This window comes from Ambystoma mexicanum, chromosome 13, assembly GCF_040938575.1.
Source record: "Ambystoma mexicanum isolate Mex_15411 chromosome 13, UKY_AmexF1_1, whole genome shotgun sequence".
NCBI lineage: Eukaryota > Metazoa > Chordata > Amphibia > Caudata > Ambystomatidae > Ambystoma > Ambystoma mexicanum.
Window position 1 is genome coordinate 683,366,621 of NC_090938.1, and position 18,974 is coordinate 683,385,594.

Genomic DNA, 18,974 nt, shown 5'->3' on the forward strand with positions numbered 1-18,974 from the left:
TTTTCCCGGCTGGTAGCGATCTAATTACCATCCTGACCTCGTTGGGAGTGACGGGCTTGTCAAGGGTCTCAGCCATCTGCGAGTCCAGTTTAGGCAGGTCGATGGCGTCAAGGGAGTCTTCGATCCCTGTGTCAGAAGGGGGCGGGGTCTCGGAGTATAGGTTTCGATAGAAGTCGGAAAAAAAGAGTTAATTTCCTGTTTGGTATGCACGGCAGTGCCGTCTGGTGTGGTTATGTGGCAAATAGGTGGCCTGGGGGTTTCCCTTTTATAGAGCCAAGCTAAGAGTTTCCCCGTTTTGTCCACCAGGGCATGGATTCTTTCCGTGTGTTTGGCGTAACTTAATTTACCCAGGGATTCCCAATGCGTTAGGCAGGATTGTCTAAGTTCGGTAATTCTATGTAAATGATCAGGGGATGAGTCGGCCTTTAATTCCAGGACACCCAGGTCCTCTTCCAGCAGGGTTGTGATGGATCTCTGGACACCCCCGACCGCTGCGATCATCTTGCCCCTCATAACCACCTTATATGCCTCCCAGGTAGTGCTCATGTATTTGACGCTATGAAGGTTCTTCTGCCAATATTCTTCAGTACTATGCCTTATGTGTTCTCTGAAGGCAGTGTCAAGTAGGGCTTCAGCTCTCAATCTCCACGTGGGTATAGGGGGTTTTGGCGGGAACACCTCCCAGGTGACCGACAGAGGAGAGCGGTCGGACAGCACCCTCGGCAACATGCGCGTCAACAAATGCAGACTGTTGTGTTTGGCTAAGAAAAATAGTCTAGCCTGGTATGCACGACGTGTGGTGGGGAGTAGAAGGAATACTCGTGTTGCTCTAGGTGCTGGTCCCTCCAAATATCACTGAGTTGCAACTGTTGGACTAATTTGGACAGAATTTTGGCCGGGGGGGAGGGGCGATCGTGCTTGTTGTCGGATCTATCCAGTAGAGGGTCGAGGGTGCAATTATGGTCGCCTCCCCATATCATGATTCTGTCCATATAAGGGGTGAGACGTGAATAGAGAGAGTGGAAGAAGACAGTCGCGTCGTGGTTGGGTGCCAAAGTGCTAACTGGGCATAACTCTTTGCCCTCAATGGTGCCAAAAACCACAACCATCCTCCCCTCATTGTCTGATTTGGTACTAGTAAGCCTGAAGGGCACCAAAGGGGCGATCCAAATCAGGACCCCCTCTGGCATAGGAGGAGTAAGCGGAACCCACTAGGGTGCCACGCCAAGTTTTGGCCAGGGCATCTAGTTTCTTGGCAGTTAGGTGAGTTTCTTGTAGCAGGGCGATTCCAACCTTGCATTTCTTCAGGTAGGATTGGACACGTCGTTTGAAGAAACTATTCAGGCCTCTGACATTCCAAGTGACAATCTTAACTGTGTCAGCCATGGGTATAATATGGACGGTCGTACGGGGCGAGCCGAACTCGAGGTCTTGTTAAAGCTGCAGTGCATGTGAAGGTTCCAGTGGTCTTGGTATTTTCAGTTTGTGGTACCCAACTTTAATAGTAACTCCCTGTGCGCCCCCCCCCCCTTTAACTGCAAAAAAAACAAACGAAGAACTAGCCAAGCGAGGTCACCCTCGTTATGACAATGCCGTTTCTGCTCCTTGGGACCGTATATTGTTCCCCAGGTGCCCTACGGGTGGGTATATATACCCAAAAAAGAACTTTCCAGGGGTTGGAGTGAACCTTGACTCGAGTGTCTCCTTGTGAAGGATCCATTCAGCTGTATGGAAGCTCAGGGCGCCCACCGGTAGTGGGCAAAGAACGCACAGTTCCCAACAAGTTGACGGGAGAAACGTCATCTCTGCTTCCGCCTCCTTTCTTCGATATCAGGTATTTGCAGTCCGTCCATCCAGTCTCTAGCCTGTGCAGGGGTGTCGAATATGTGTGCCTTGTTATTGTGCAGCACTTTAAGTCTTGCCGGGTACAGGAGCATATAGCGCAGCCCGGCGGCTTTCAATCTGGCCTGCGTGTGTATGAACTGGGCTCTGTTCATTTGAACCTGGAAGGTGTAATCGGGGTAAATAGCGATTTAACGGAGTCTCGTTTGATCTGACCACCTGCTCGGGAAAAGGCCAGGATTACTTCACAATCCCTGTAGTTGAGAACTTTTGCTATCACCGGTCTGGGTGGGGCCCCCGGTGGAAGTTTCTTAGCAAGGGATTGATGGGCCCTTTCAATGGTGAAGCCTTGGGAGAGTTTTCCTGCACCCACCTCCTGTAGCAGGAGGTTTTCTACATAGTTTGTGGGGTCAGAGCCTTCGGAGCCTTCCTGCAGCCCGAGGAGACGAATGTTGTTACGGCGAGCTCTCCCCTCCGCCGCCTCTGCTCTGTCTTCCAAGTTTTTGACCCTTTGTTGGAGTTCATCAACGTCTCGGAGGAGGTGCGTTTTGGATTCGGTGTGTTCTCTGACTTGTGTCTCAAGCACCTCCGTCCTGCCGGCTAGGGATCGGACATCCTGATGCAGGAGGCCCAGGTCTGTGCCAACGGCATCAATTTTGTGTTCCATTGTCGCTTGAAGCAGCCTGATGGCATCAAGGATCTGGGTGTTGCTGGGCTCCATAAGCGTTGCTGTTGTGGGATCTGAATGAGAGTCTGTGGTCCCCTTACTCGGGCCCTCGAGGCTTGGAGATTCACTGGCTGCGTAAGTGTCCATGGTGGTCTGCCGCTGTTTGGGCTTGCTGTTTTTACCAGCCATCTCGTGGGTGCACAGTAGTCTCGCACCGGGGGCGTAGGCGGCAGGCCGCTAATTCCTGTTGCAGAGGGGTACCTCCCACTGCCGGGCCTACAAGGCAGTGCCGCGCGGGGCCGAGGCGATGATATGAAGCTGTCCCGGTGCCCTGGGGGTCACTGCGGAGGGGGAAGAAGCCTTGGCGTTATGGGATGGAAGGCTGCGCCCGTTCCTGGGGACGAGGAGGGGCAGCGCGTAGTCCCTTAATTGCAGGTTGCTCAAAGGTGGTGGTGCTCCGATGTTCCGCTGTGTTGCAGTGATTGGGTACCCCCCTCTGGGGTAAGTGAGCTGTGGGGGCCTTCAAGCGGTGGTTCTGGGCAAAAAGTGGGACCCCGTGCATCCGTGGCGTTCTAGGCGGCGGGGTCAGGGAGGTGCACAGTGCCCACCCCCCAGTCCTGTGGGTGCAGGCCCTTGTTATGGCAATGCTGGGCGGCCAGTCCGTTATGGGCGACACAGGGCACACAAGTGTCTATGGGCGCACTGTGCGCCAGGTGGGATCACCCCCGCTCTCGGGCGCAGGGTGCCAGTTAGATCCGGGCGATGGGGGAGCACCGGGACCTCTTATTTGAGGCGTTGCAGGGAGCGGCTGGGTAGTCCCATCTGCGTCACCCCCGATGGAGATCAGTGTTGGCGTGGGGTGGGGAGCTGAGGCTCTGGCGCCTCGGGGGAGGCCAGCCCTGGGTCCCCGCCACAGGGGGGTGGGGCAATGCGCGGGCGCGGGACGCTACCCCGCTCTGCACCCGAAATCCTAGTTCGGGCTGGTTCCTCCCTGCTCCCGCTTACCTATGCGGCGCCGGCCGGCCGCAGGTCTTGTCGGTGTTCCACCGGGCTCAGCAGGGCTCCGCCGCGCTCCACAGGCAGGACGCCGCTCGGCGGGGGCCCAGGGGCCGGTTCGCTCCTCCGCGATCCCAGCCGCTACAATCTCCTCCCTTGATCCCGGCGCAGGCTGGCTGCTCCGGGTCAGCTGCTCACCTCAGCGGGTAACGTCCTCAGCAGTGTTGTCGAGCTCCAGTCCTCCAGGAGTCAGGACGCGGGAGCCGCCATTTTAGTGCTCTCTGCTCCGGCACAGTTTGCTCACCGTACGACAGCGTTAGTCGACTTCAGTCGTCTGAAAGATGGGTCGGACGATTGTAGGTGGTGGTTTGCAGCAGATGGTGCAACTTGCTAGGTTCCTAAGCTAGTTGAAGTAAAGAAATACAGCTTATAATGGCACATCAGCGCGGAGCTCACAGGAGACACGTCCGCTCTACATGGCAGTTAGCCACGCCCCTGGCTCTAGCGTGAGATTATTGTCCATCAGGACCCCCAGGTTTTTTTACAATTGAGGGTGCTGGGGTTGTCCCGAGTTCCCTTGGTCAAGGGTTGAAGTGGTTTTCTCCTCCGTTTTTTGTGACAATCATTATTGCTGTTTTGCCTGGGTTGATTTTGAGGCAGTTAAGTTCGAGATGAATACATCGCAGAGGCAGTTTTCTAGCGTTGAGTTTATTTCTGGGTTGTCTTATATTTTGAAGATTTGTGCATCGTCGGTGTAGTTGTAGCAGGTGAGGCTGTGACTTGATGATTCTGATTAGTAAATATAGGTAGATGTTGACTAGTAGTGGGGAGAAAAATGATCCTTGTGGTACTACACAGGTGGAATCGCTCGGACTGGATTTGAAGAGTTTCATCCATACGGTTTCTGTTCTGTTTGTTAGGAAAGATTTGATCCATAGTAGGGCGGTGTCTATTATTCCGAGTCCTTCTAATCTTGTTATGAGGTAGTCGTGATTAACTCTGTCGAATGGTGCTGATAGGTCTAGGAGTATCAAGGCAGTGCTGTTGTCAGTCTGTGTTCATTTTTAGGTCGTCCCGTATTGAGAGGGGAGCTGATTCAGTTCCTCTCATTGGTCTGAAGCCAACTTGTGCCTTATCTAGTAGGCCGTGCTCTTCTATGAATTCTTAGGTCGTTTTGTATATGTACGTTTCGAGCAGCTTGGCTGTGTACGGGATGTTGGAGATGGGTCTGTAGTTGGAAAGGTCCTCCCGCTGTATCTTTCAGTAGCAGCCTGATGTATGCAGATTTGAAGGCTTGTGGCACTTTCCCAGTTGTGATTGAGAGGTTGAGGACATTCCTGTGATATTTCATGGGTGTTCCTTGTTTAAGAATCAATTTGTATATGTCTGGCAGGCAAGGGTCTTTGGGAGACCCTGATTTATTGCTTTAATTTACCAGTTTGACGAATGTCTCCACTGATCTTTCTGGAAAGCTTCGTAGTTTGTTCTAGTGTTACTCCTGAGTGTAGGTGGAGATCGTAGTCAGATTGGGTGGTCTGCTTTGTATGGTTTGTTGGATACTGGTGATTTTGTTTTTGAAGTGGTCTGCAAGGTCATTGCATAGTCTCAGACTGAGTTGGTGTGTTGCAGGATTTTTTATTTCATTTATGCTTTTGAAGAGTTCTTTTTGGGTGTTTGGTGCTTCAAAGATCCGGTTGTCAGTGTTTCCTCTTCGCTTTTTGTATTGTGTGTTGTAGGAATTTCAGCTTATTCGCAGCATTGTTTTGTTTTCTCCAGTCAAGTTCTAGTCTTTGGTTTTTCCTTTTCATGGTGCAGAGTAGTGGGGTGAACCATTTTGCCATTGCCTGTTTATGAGAAGGAGTGAACGTTTTTTCTTTGGAGATGTTGTCTATAGTTATAATCAAGGAGTGCAGCAGAGCAACTTTTTTGTCCAGGTCATCTTCTTCCATAAATGTTGGGTGTGGTTTGCTGAGCTCCAGGAGTGCAATAAGGTTGGAGTTCTTGATAGTTCTCCAGTTTCTTATCATGGTGTTCGGTGTTTTGTCTGGTTGATTGTTTACTGGAGGGGTCATTTTGATTACGAAGGGAATGATGAGGTGGTCGCTCCAGAGTATTTGAATTGGGGGTGCCGTGGTAAGGAGTTGTTGGTTCGCAAAGATTGCATCAAGTGTATGTCCTGCCGAGTGGGTTGCTCCTTTGACTAGTTGTTGTAGATTCATTGCTGCTAACTGGCCGGTTGAAGATTTTTGTATGGTCGTGGTTTCTTCTTCGAACCAGATTTTGAAGTCTCAGAGGACCATCAGGTGATTGTGTTTGATGGCTAGGATGGTGATTGCTTCTATGAAGGAGTCTACGAAGGTTGCATCTTAGGTTGGTGGTCTGTATATCAGTATGAATTTCAGGTTTGTTTTGGGGCTTACTGATAGACGTATGATTAGGGGTTGGCATTTATAGATGTTTGGTGGGTCTTCCAATTTGATATCCAGGTGTCCTTGTGGATGGTTTCCAGTCCCCCCCCTCTTTTGCTTTTTCAGTTTACTTGGACGCATTTGAAGTATTCAGGCAGTCAGTTGTGGAGGGTGATCTTGTAGTTGTCTAGCCATGTTTCTGTTACAAATAGGATGTCAATCTCTCCGTCGCAGAGCAGATCGTATATTTCGGTGGCATGTTTAGTATTGACCTTGCATGGATTAGTTTGCAGTGGATCTTTTTGGTGTGGTATTTCTTGTTAGTAGTTCCTTGTTTTGTTTTGCAGTTGTTTAGTTGCGGTGCATCTTTATTGGCGTTGACTGGGGGAGGATGAGGATCAGCGAAGGCTGCATCTTCATTGAAGCGGTCTGCTAGATTGAAAGCTAGGCTGTTCAATAGCGGTGCTTCTCTATTCACGCTGGTTCGATGAAGATCCGCAAAGGTTTCTTCTTCATTGAATTGGTCAGTTAGGTTGATGTTTGGGTTATTCGTTATTAGAGCTTTGTCGTTTTGTGTGGCGTGGTTGATGGTGTCCTTCTGTTCTTGTGATGTAGGGGGTGATGGGGTCGGAGTCTAACCACACTCTTCTTGGGTGCTCCCATCTTTTTCTTGGTTGTCTTGTGCTGTTTGTGTGTCTTGATGTCTTTGTGGCGTTGGGGTATCCAGGTTCAGGGGGTGTTGCGAGGTAAGGTGTGAGATATAAGGATTTTTCCCTTTGGAAGGTTGTTCTGGTCGTTTAGGTTTTTGGCGGTGTTTCCTTCATTTGCGGTTGTTGCTTTAGGTGTAAGTTCGATTTGTGCATCTCTTTCCAATGTGGCTTTGTCTTGTGCTCTTTCTCTGCGTCCCTTCCTGGTCTTGGCCATTTTGGTGCTCGGTGCAGGGTTGTCGGTTCAGTGGTTGGCTGTGGTGTCTTGTGATGGTAGTACTGGTGTTTGTTCTTGTGTTGGTAAGTTTGGATGCCTTTTGTGCTGTCTATTCTTCCGGTGGGTTGGCTATGTATCCTCAGAGTGCTGTCTGGTCGGGTTGGGATGCTGGGCGTGCAGTAGTCGGGAGGTGTAGGGCTACGTTCAGTAGCTGTCTAGTTCGCTGAGGTAATAGTGGGGGGGTTGGTATTATACTATCATGGTCTAGTCCTCTCTAGGAGTGCGTTAATTTGGTTTGTCTAAGTTTGGGCTTCAGGCTAAGCCTAACTATGCTCGAGAATCCTGTATAGTGGGGGGAGGGGTGGGGAAATCACCCGCTACGGTGCAAATGAGCACAAGACCAAACCCTGTTAGACTCGAGAGTCATGTATGGTGGGAGAGAGGCCTATGCCTCGCAAAGAAAGCAATTCTAGTGTGAGTCTAAACACAGTTCGTTTTCAGAGTCAATTTGAACAGTTTCGTACACTTCTAAACACATCTAGATTTGAGAACCCCGCCCAGTGGGAGAGAGGCCCATGCCCAGCAAATCAACTCTAGCATGAGTCCAAACACAGCCAGATTTGAGAATCCTGTATAGTGGGAGAGAGGCCTATGCCTAGCAAAGCAATTCTAGTAAGAGTCTAAGCACACCTAGATTTGAGTCAATTGGCGCAGTTGGGTACACTCCTAAACACAGCTAGATTTGAGAGTGTGGGAGAGGGGGCGGCATTTAACGAGTCAGTGTTTCAGATAGGTTTGCTAAGCGGCTAGGGTTCCAGGGTAGATTAAGTTGCTCTGCTCTCAACCCGGGCCACTCTTACCGTATTGGTCCTAGTAGTTGCTGGTTGACGGTTGCAACCTTGCTTCCCCTGCTGACACGATCAGGAGCCGCCTCTGTAGGAGCCACCCTTTGCCTTGGGGCCCTTAGCCGCAGGGGCTGCCGGGCAGAGGGCTGCCCAGGGAAAGGCACTTAAGATCTTGGAGGGGGCCTATCGCGGGCGGTGGGCAGGTCGGGAGGCGGGAGTTGGAGCAGGAAGGGAATTGGCGAGGGGTGCGGGCACGGCGCGGGGTGGGGAGGTTTTCTTTTTTTTAATGGTTGAACAACAAATGGACGCGGTTTCAAAGCCAAGGTGGTCCTAAGGGGCTGCAGGCAGTCACCTGCTCGAGGTCGCGGCAAAGACTCACAAGGCTATACACAATCTTTTAAAATCAACTACTAGTAACATTAATCCCAAGTTGGGATTCAATTCAACAAGAGCCGTAAAGCAGGCGAGTACACTTTTCATATGTTATACATATTCCAGCACATTGATGTCACTTGAGGTCAGTAATAACCAGGGTCGGACTGGGACATGCAATTGTCTCGGGCACCAATGAAAAAGTGGCCCACAGTGGCAAATAGCTATTCCTTTTTGTGTCAAACTGAATAGTACGCAAGGGGGGAGGGGTTAAAAATAAAATGTGATGCTAATTGTGCATTTTAAAGAATATTTATTCAGCAACAGTGGTCAAAACTATTATCCACATAGTGAAGTAACCCATCAAACTGGCCCCCATTGGTCACCAAAGCAGCCCACTTTGACCCAAAAAACAGACCCACACCAGCATTTTGGGTTTTTGGTTTGACCATGGGCCTATTGCCCTATAGGCCAGTCTGAGCCTGGTCGTAATACTTATTTGTGATCCACATTGCAATCTTGATTTATAAGGAGGGAAAGGTTATAGTCAGAACATACTTTGTAAATAGAAAAACCGTTAGATTCTCCCATAGGGATGTAGGCAGTCTTTTATTCCAGCAATAAGTGTTTCACAATTTCAACCTGTAAGGGAACAAGCACTGCCAAAGCCAATAAGTTGTGAAGAGGGTCTTTAGGGAGTCGGGACAGCCAAAGTCAATGGGCTAGTTCAAAATTCTGATGCTCTCGTTTTCATATTTTAGGTTTTTAAATAGTCAGTAGTTCAATAGAAAATCGCAAAAGCTCAAGAGGAGCCACCTTGAAGAAGCACAAGCTGGGAGGCCAGTGTAAGTAAGTTGAGATCAACTCAAAATGGTTTAAAATGGTACCCCCCAAGCTTGGAAGCACAATTGGCAAAAGGTAGATGTACCCCAAGCCCCACAGTACTTTCGAATAGAATCCTTTGTTCTAGCTGGATGCCTTCCTGTTGCAGTGTAGCAGACCCTTGGTCCTGGTCCTTTCTCATGGCGACGAAAGGGAGGCTGTCTGGGCTTCTGTGGCAGCACTCGAGTGAAGGTCTCTGCATCAATGGATTCTTCTTGATTTAGTGACCATTTGTGGTTTTGGCGCCTTTTTCTCAGCGCCAAAGAATAATTTACAGCTCTGGTTACAAGTTACTTGATCCCTCAGTCCTAGACTCCGGTGAGGGGACTCTGGATGAAGATGTCCTGCTTTTGCAGGGTCTTCTGGATGCCCATGAAGTTTTGGCCGAATTTGCACTCCCGAAGACTATGCACTCGATGAGGGTCTGGGTCCCCGAGCATTGAATTTTGCAGCCTTGGAAAGTCACAGCAAGTCGGCGGTTGCGCCAAAATTAAGCTTGTCTCTAGGCTAGTTGGTTACACCAGCCCAAGGGAGGAAGTCGTCCCATAAGGGTCTTCCCAGTCAAAATGGGGTTAGCACAGCTGCAGTGCTTTACCGGGCACTTCACGGTGCAGGAGGGTGCTGCGGCCATCTCTTCACGTCTTCTTTTTTGGATGTTGTCCTCCAGTGGTCGACTGTCTCTAGTCCCAAAACCCTAGCCTTTTAAGCAAGTTCCCATTCATTCACATTCCTAGGCTGTCAATCACCCAGCAGGGTGGCTGTCCTTCTGGACAGCCAGCCGACCAATCTGAACTGGTTTCACTCAGGCACACCTAGAGACAAAGGACAGGGAAGTTTCAGGACCCTCGCTCACTTCTTGCTTGACAGACACACTGAAGCCTGGGTGGGCTTCAGGTGTGAAGCCTGCCAAAGGTAAAATGCTCAAAGGACTCGAACCTGATTCAAACAGAGTAAAAGCCCAGAAGGAACAACTGACAAGAATGGCAAAAAAAGACGGGCCATTTTGGGAAAATGGTAACCCTTGGGTGCTGTACTGCAGCTGAGAAATCAGCCTGCAGATACATGGTACAAGGTAGTAAAAAAGAAACCACTGCCACAAGCCATTCAAGTTAGTTAGTGTAACAGATTGTTACATGAGAAGTGGGATAAAAGACTTACTATGTAAACCCCCAGCACTCGACAAAGGGTGGTGTGTGCTGGACCCACAAAAGAAAAGGTAAGTAAGACGGGAGTAATCTTACTATTCTTGGGAACAGTAGTTTGCCCAAGAAAATGTAGTTCAACATTAAGAGAAGTGCAAGGGACATCTCAGTGGCACTGCACAAAAGGTGCTGTATCACAATGCAAAAAGCAGATGCCTATTGAGATTACCAGACTCCATTAAACAGTAAGAAACACAAACATCCTAGTCAGAAATAAAACATGAGTGAGAAAAAAGTCCCACTCAGGAGCTAAAATTCAAAAGCCCTGAGCCCAGCAAAAGCACTCGGGGTCTCTTAAGGGTAAAGGGAATTGGCACAGAAATGATAATTCTCCGTAACAGTTACAAATTTAGAAGAGCAGCAGCTCATCAAGGTAAGACCTATATACCTTGTAAAGGAGCCTACAGCTACTTTAAGGTAGGTATAAACCCCTAAGTCTGTTTTAGATCTAGAGCAAAGGACTCTTCATGGATTCTTGCAGCTCTGGATTTTGCGCCTTTTTGCAGCAGCCAGATGAAGAACACATATCGCTGGTCGGATTCTTTTCGCTCTCTCGGTCCTGTACTCTGGTGAGGGGACTTCAGGGATTCAAATTGTCTCTGGAGATCCAGCAAGAGTCCCCCAATGTTTGGATGGATTTGAACTTCATAAGACCATGTAGGAAAGCCCCTCAACGCTTGCACCAGAAAATATACAACCCACTAGGGGGAAAAAGGCCCAAGTTACCTCTTGCAAGGATAAGAAATTTTTTATTCCAAAAAAAGGAGTGCACCAGCAAAAAGCTGTGCTGCTGCCGAACGTTCTGCCAATATCTGCATGAGCAACACTTTAAGAAGGTACATTGCGTCATCAGTGACATCATTATATACACTAGAAACCGACGCGGCTGGGTGGTGAGACCCTATACATAGACTACCTGCTCCATAGGGGATATCGGGCCATTAGTCTCAGCCCCTTCTGTCCATCTTCCTCCACGTGGGTGATGCTGCAGTCGTCATCGGTAATGAGGTGGCGGCTAATTGACAATCATATGCGAAATAAACATGTTGAATGGATTGTGTCCTCCCACGTGTTCCCCATCTTATATTTCCATATCCAGCTGCTTCGGATTTTTTTCCAGCAGAGGGTGCCGCATGTAGATGATTGTCAACTCTGTCCCCCAGAGTCCTCCGTCTCGATGTCATCGATGGTATAAAGCGCACGCAGCGACCGTTGGCTTCTGTTCTGTTTTTCTACGAAAGCTATTGATTCGGATAAAGTGTACTTTGGTTCCCTACGAGAATCTTTGAGTAAAAATCATAAGAATGGCATCCTCATCGGCGTCTTCCACTCTTGAGATCAGGCTATAAGAAGTGCCAGGACTGTGGGGCAAATGATATCCCTTCTCCAGCATGGGGTCTGGCATGGATTCACATGCTCATGAATAGTCCCTGTCGTCAGGCTGGGAATCCTCGGTAATAGACAAATCAGTTTGTTTAATTTCTTAACTGTCTTTCTCCTAACAAGCAATCACTGAGCACTGGGTCATACTGCCCCCAGCCAATGACTGCCCTCCACCCAAGCCCCTCTGGCAGCCATCTTCAGATTTTTACCACATGTTCAAGTATTGGGAGTCCTCGTGCTTGGCTCTCGAGCTTTTACTGCGATTTTTGCTTTTTGGAAGAGTTTTATTCTATTTTTCGGTCAATCGAGCCCATGTGCTCAATCGATCATCCTTCCGATTAAAGGGGACCGGTATTTTTGGATTCTTCAGCGCCCCTCAAGGGCAGATTTCTTCGAGTTTCTTTGTGGAAGCTTCCAGAAGATTCTTCAGGCCTACACTGCGTGGATCATGTTGGACGAGTAGGATTCCCCTTTTTGAAGCTTTGCTCTGACTGTGGTTTGCGGAATGTGTACATCGACGCATAAGGAAGAGGATTTTGTGTTTTGCTGTGATCTCTCGAAACGCACGTTGAAGGATCGGTGTAAATGGCTGGAAGAGTGGCTGTAGGCCAAGGCCTCTGCACAGGATGGTTCCCAGGGGCATGCCTCTCCCGGATCCGGGAAAGCTGAGTGTGCTTCGAAGTGCTTTGAGGGCGCCCCTCCCGTGGGGGTACAACAAAAGGCCAAGCACTGCAAGTCCGCTATCATCGGGAGCGCTGCTGCGCTGGGCTCTTTGATGGACAGGGCGTGTTCAACATCCCCAGCTGCATCGGTCTCCAGTTAATGCTCTGGATCTTCATCCAAGAGGAAGTCTGATCACCCGGGTAAACTGAAAGTTGCCCCGTAGACGACCAACGAGAAGGCCAAACAGGGTACTGCATCCGGCCTACCATCGGCAGAGAAGGCCAGGGGGATCAAGCGTCCGATCCGTCCCCTAAGGAGAAGACCAAGCAGGACAAGGTGTCCGACATGCAGGGCAAGGGACCCAGCCTGTCCGTGAAAGCCCAGGTGCACCAGACTATGTTGGCGCCTTCCATTGAGGGGGTGGTAGCGTCACCTTCGAAGGCCATGGGGCGGAACCGCAGGGCGCCATCCCGACGGCAAGGGTGTCCCTTGCTCCTAGGAGGGAGGCTTCGATCAAGCCCTTTGAAAAGACACCAGAGAAGAGGATTCCTATCATCTCCCCTAGACGGTCGCCTCTGGACGCAAAGAAAGGGTGGGGAGGTGTTGAGGCCCACCAGGGCACGGATGGTTCCCCTCTAGACCATCCAGGAGGGCGGCGACGAGGGAGACGTCATAGTCGCACCCTACGACAAGGGTCGACCACGGCAAGGATACCATTGAGGGAGGCGACGGAGGGCCTCAGGTCGATGAGGGCCCTGCTCCCACGCCCCAGCTGCCTACTCCTACGCCTCAGCGGCCACCTAGAGACCTTTCTATGGACATTCTCTCGATCCTTCATATTGTGGTATTCGAGATACAGATGAGAAACCCGGCGACCCCTCCACCCGCGGCGCCAGAGCCGGCTACCCTGCGGACAGCAGAGGAACCACCTGCCAAGACTAGGAAGAGGCACCCAATACCTCCTTGCCACCCGTCGCCTCCTTCCCCGCCACTCCGCTCAGGGGCGACCGTGTCGGATACAGTGACGACTTGCACAGATGACGATGGCGGGATGAGGGCTCTCCCTTTGCCTCCGCACAGATCCTCCCCTCCGGACGAGATGGGATCGTTCCACGCAATGATCTCCAGAGCTTCTGAGCTTTTCCAGCTCACACCGGAGGAGAAGAGGGCTTCTTATACCAGCGACGCGAGGCGAAGAGGAAGACCATCCTTTCAGTCCCGTTCCTGGATGACATTTGGGATGAAGGACTGACTCTCATGAAGACCCCTTCTACAGCCCCAGAAAAGAGAGACCGGCTGGAGAAGAAGTACAGGGTGCCAGACTGCACCCAAGTGCTTGCTGGCCCAACCATCTCCAGACTCAGTTGTTTCTGCAGCGACCAAGTAGAAATTGTCGAGCTCAATGTCTTCTGCAGTGTCCACCCCTCCTGACGAGTGGAAGAAGTTGGATGCGATTGGTAGGAAGGTGATCTACTCTGCAGCGACTACCGTCAAGGACACCAACGGACTTGCTATCTTGGCAAGATAAAATCCAGAGCTGTGGTTTGTTAGCCCCTCTACTGGACTTCCTCCCCGACGATAGGAGGGTAGAGGCTTTGTAGACTCTACAGGAGGGCGAAGTGGCGTCGGACCATGCCAATACGGTGGCCATGGACATAGCTGAGTCAGGTTTCCGCCAGATGGGCAATGGCGTTTGCCTTCGCATCTTGGCTGGCTCAAGGCCACCAACTTTCAACAGGAGGCCCAGACAAGGGTTTTTGACATGCCCTTTGACAGTGACAATCTTTTCGGGAAAGCTTTGGATGAGTCCCTACAGTCCGTGAAGGCGGACACAGAGATGGCGCCCAGGGACCCATGCTAGAGTTCCCCGAATACCACTGGTGGCCCGGCAGGAAAACCACATCCCTCAGCTGCTGCTAGAGGTTCGGGCCATGTTGAAGGGGCGATAGAGCTACTTCAAAAGAGGCTCTGGGGCTCCGTAGTGTACTCAAGGTACTACCTTTTACAGAACAAGACCCGGGGCTGGAGGCCCATTCTCGACCTGCGACGACTGAACAAATACATAAAGTCCCAGAAGTTCTGAATGGTCACTCTTCAGCATGTGCTCGGGCAGCTGGAAGAGGGAGACTTTGTCGTTGTTGGACCTGGAGGATCTGTACTTCCACATCCCCATTCACAAAGGACACTGCTTTGTAGTTCAGGGGAAGCATTACCAATTCAAAGCCCTCCCGTTCGGACTGAATTAGGCGCCCAGAGTCTTCACCAAGTGCCTGGCACCGGTCGCGGCCCAATCTACGACTGCAAGAGATCCACGTCTACCCTTACTTGGTTGACTGGCTCATCCGGGCCAGATCAAGAGATGTTGCTGTCGACCACACAGCGAGGACCGCCCGCCTACTGACAAATATGGGGTTCTCAGTGAACTATGCAAAGTCTTGCTTGACTCCATTGCAGGATGAACTATTCCTGGGATCCCGGCTCAACACAACGTCATACCTGGCGTCACCATCGGAAGAGAGGGTATCGGCCATCCTGGGCAAGGTGCAGCAGCTGTTGGCACTGAAGATCACCATATTGAGGGCCATCAAGTCTCTGCTTGGCATGTCGTCATGCATTTACCTCATCCGACTCGTCAGGTTATGGATGAGCCTGTTGCAGGAGTTCCTCGATGCCCGTTGGATCCAGGTGTCCAGATGTTTCCAGGACAGGATCGCGCTCTGAGGGTTTCCGTCGAGCGGTAGGGTGGTGGGCGTGCGCTCTAATCTGACCGGAGGCACAGATTTCCAGACCCTACCGTATCAGGAGACGGTCACGACAGACGCTTCCATGGATGAGGAGCCCACACCTGAAGTCTTCACACCAGTGGCCTGTGGCCGCCGGAGGAGTAGATGTGCACATCAACGTTTTGGATCTGCGGATGGTATTTTGGGCCCTCAAATCATTCCTGCCGTCCCACAAGGGCATGGTGGTGTGGTTTTTCGCAGACAACCACAATGTTTTACATCCGAAAACAGGGGGGCACCACATCCCCAGCGCTCTCCAAAATGGCACAGGACCTATGGCACTGGGCTGTCGCTGAGGGGATGTTCCTCGTCCCGTTTCACCTGCAGGAGTGAAGAACTCCGTTGCCGACTCTCATCTGGGAGCTGCGCTCTTGCCACGAGTGGGAGCTTCGGCAGGACCAGGTACCGGCGCAGGATTATCCTCATCGCACCAGCGTGGCCCAGGCAGATCTGATACCCGGACCTTCTCAGCATGTCGGCGGCACCTCCAGTCATGCTGCCGTTGGTCGCGGATCTTCTCGCCAGGGTAGGAGGTGCTATTCTTCACCACAATCCAGGGTCTCTGAACCTGAAGGCCTGGCTCCTGCAGCGCTAGAATTCGGTCGCTACGATGTTCCGGCAGACTGCAAGGAAGTACTCGCCCAGGCTATAGCATCGTCTACTCTTAACTGTTACGGCCCTGGTGTGGGAACTCGATGTGGTGCTGACCAGGCTTATGGAGGCCCCATTCGAGCCTATGCATTCAGCTCTGCTTAAGTTTGTCGTGGATGACCGCTTTTCTTGTGGCCACCACCTCTGCACAACTATACACCACTACCAAGAAAGGATTTTTTTTAAATCACTTTTTTCTATTTATGAGGAAGTAGAACAGATGATTCACGTCCCTTTGCCCTTCAATGTGGAGCACCTGGGGTTCCTGGACCCTTGATCTCTGAGGAATCAAGGCTGAAAAATATACAGGAGTCCCTGCAAAACGCAAGTGGACTAGATCTGTCCCCAGAACTAGAATTTAGGAGACCTGATCCTACTGACCATGTAGAAGGGTCTTGCAGACATGTAATGTCCAGGGTGGTGGAATACATGGGGTGGAAAAGACCCACACCAATATATGAGCAGGATGATCTTCCAGACACCCTAGATAAAGGACCCCCAGTAGGATCCTATTCTTCCTTTTCATGTGGCTCTGCAAAGGCGAGTAAATACAATTTGGGAGACGCCATAATTAATTCGGGCAATGAATGTAAAAAGTAACATCCAAATACAGGGCATCCAGTAGTGACCCTAGTTATCTGACGAAGCATCCCACTCCTGAAAGTTTGGTGTTGCAGGCTGCCACATCCACCTCCAAACAAAACGCATAGTGACTATTTCCCCGGACAGCGATGACCTGCATTACACTGCTTTGGCCAAGAAAGTTTTCTCTGCAGCATGTATGGCCCTAAAGTCAGTGAATGCTACGTGCACGTTGGCCAGGTTCTGCACTATTTGGGAATGTATATCAATGGTGGCTGAGCATATCCTCAAGGGGACGAAGAGACAGCTTTTTAAATCTAGTCAAGGATGGAAAGGATGCGATGTACAGAACCCTCCAGACAGGTCTCGACACGGCTGATAGGATCAGCAGGTCAATGGCAGCTAGTATAGTAATGCACGGATTTACCTGGTTAAAGTCTGGTTTTGCTCCAGATGTGCAATCCTGACTTCTTAACATGCCCTTTGATGGCACACATTTATTTGGTTGCAAGGCTGACGAGAGCCTGGAGAAACTGCAGACCTCCAAAGCAACAGCAAAATCCCTTGGTGCTTCTATTAGACAGCCACAAAACCGCCCCTCTGGCACAACTAGGAGTGGTGTATCCTTTCACTTTTACTCCTCAATTGGAAGGGGAGAGGACTGTCCAATCAAAGAGGTCAAAAAAAGATTCCCCTGTGGTGAAATCGAAGGGGTACTAACACCGTCCAGGCAGCTGCTACTTTCCCATCAGCCACTGCTCCAGCCACATCAAAACTTCTCTGACCCCAGTCTGAAGCAGACTCTCACTGCATCTGAAAGAATGGCGAGGTATTACTTCAGATGCATGGGCATTGGAAACAGTTGCCCAGGGTTACTGCCTTCTGTTTCTAAAGAAGCCTCAGTCATCCACTGGGGAACAGCTCTTTCAAAGTTCCAGATCTGCTCCTTATGCAGGATATCTTGACCCTGCTAGAGAAAGGTGCTATAGAACCAGTACCAGTAGAGAGTGGAACAAGGGTTGGTACTCCCCGTACTTCCTAATTCCCAAGGAGGACAGAGGATTTAGACCCATTTTGGACTCCAACAAATTCCTCAGGAAGGACATGTTCAAGATGGTTACCCTTTCTCAGATTCCTCAGGCCCTCCAGCTTCCGGTCTGCATGGTATCATTGGAACTTCAGGATGCTTTCTTTCATGTGTCAATACAACACAAGCACAGACAGTAGCTGAGATTCACTATTAGCAGTTCTCATTATCAGTTTAGAGTGCTGCCATTTGCGATGACTTCCGCCCGAGGGTTTTCACCATGTTCATGGTGGTGGTGGCAGCAAGTCTCAGGAGGGGGGGCGGGGGAATTCGCGTCTACCCCTACCTGGACGATTGGCTGATCAGGGCCAGTTCCCCACGAACAGGCTCTGGAACATTGGCTACACCTGTCATTCTCTCCATGGACTGGGCTTCTCCCTCAACTTCAAGAAGTCCCATATGAAACCATCTCAAAGGCTCCAATTCATTGGAGCAGTCCTAAATGCATCCCTTGGCAAAGCCTCGGCACCAGTTGTGAGGGCTCAAGACATTCTGGAGATGGTCCCCAAATTCCAAAGCGCCCAGCGTCTCCCGGCATTCGACATTGAGGTTGCTCGGCCTCATGGCATCCTGAATTATTCTGGTGCCAGAGGCACGCCTGAGAATTAGATCTCGCCAGTGGGCTTTCAGGACTCAATGGTCTTAATTCTCAGGCAGAATGTCAGATCTCCTTCAGGTTCCAAGCAGGGTCACACAAGATCTCCTGTGGTGAGCCTACGAGGACAACATTCTGAAGGGAGAACCTTTTTGGCAGCCATGGCCAGAAATAAAAGTAGTAACGGACGCCTCACTCATGGGATCGGGACCCCACGCCAACAATATGACAATCGGCAGTCTTTGGTCTCCATCGGTGTGCAAACTACACATCAATCTTTTGGAACTGAGGGCAATCGGACTAGTGCTGAAGGCCTTTCTGCCATCTATATGGGGAAAGAATGTCCTTATAATGACGGACAACACAGTGGCCATGTACTACCTCAACAAGAGAGGTGGTGTAGGGTCACTGTGCAGAGAGGCAATGCAGCTTTGGTTCTGGGCAATTCAAGAAGGAATCTCCCTATTGGCGGTTCACCTAGCAAGAGAAGAGAACACTGCAGCGTATGCTCTGAGCAGGCAGAGCAGTGTCTCCCACGAGTGGTAACTAGCTCAGGAAGTCCTTCAAGAGATCTTCACCCTTTGGGGGCACCCCACAAGTGGATCTTTTTGCGACCAGTGCCAACCGGAAGTGCCAGCTGTACTGCTCCAGGGAATTTCCCCCAAGAGGAGCTCTAGGGGACGCATTCGTAGTGGACTGGGAGTTTCCACTCCTGTACGAGTTTCGTCCAGTCCCTGTCAATCCTCAAGTTATCAGGCGGTTGAGAAAGCTCGGGAAAAACATGATCCTAATTGTTCCGTATTGGGCCAGGAGGACGTGGTACCCAGACCTTCTGGACAGGTCCATCTGCCCTCCAATACATCTTCCACAAAGATGGGACCTTTTCTCGCGAGGGGGGTGTTGGGTTTTCACACTCAACCTTCGCACATCATATCTTAGAGGTGGAGATACAAGGATTGGGACCTCCCGGATGACGTAATGGAGATTTTGGTTTTGGCCAGAAGGCCAGCAACGAAAACTATCATACCGCTGCCATTGGAACAAGTTCTGCAACTGGTACAGGGATAACAATGTGGACCCTTTAACATCCAG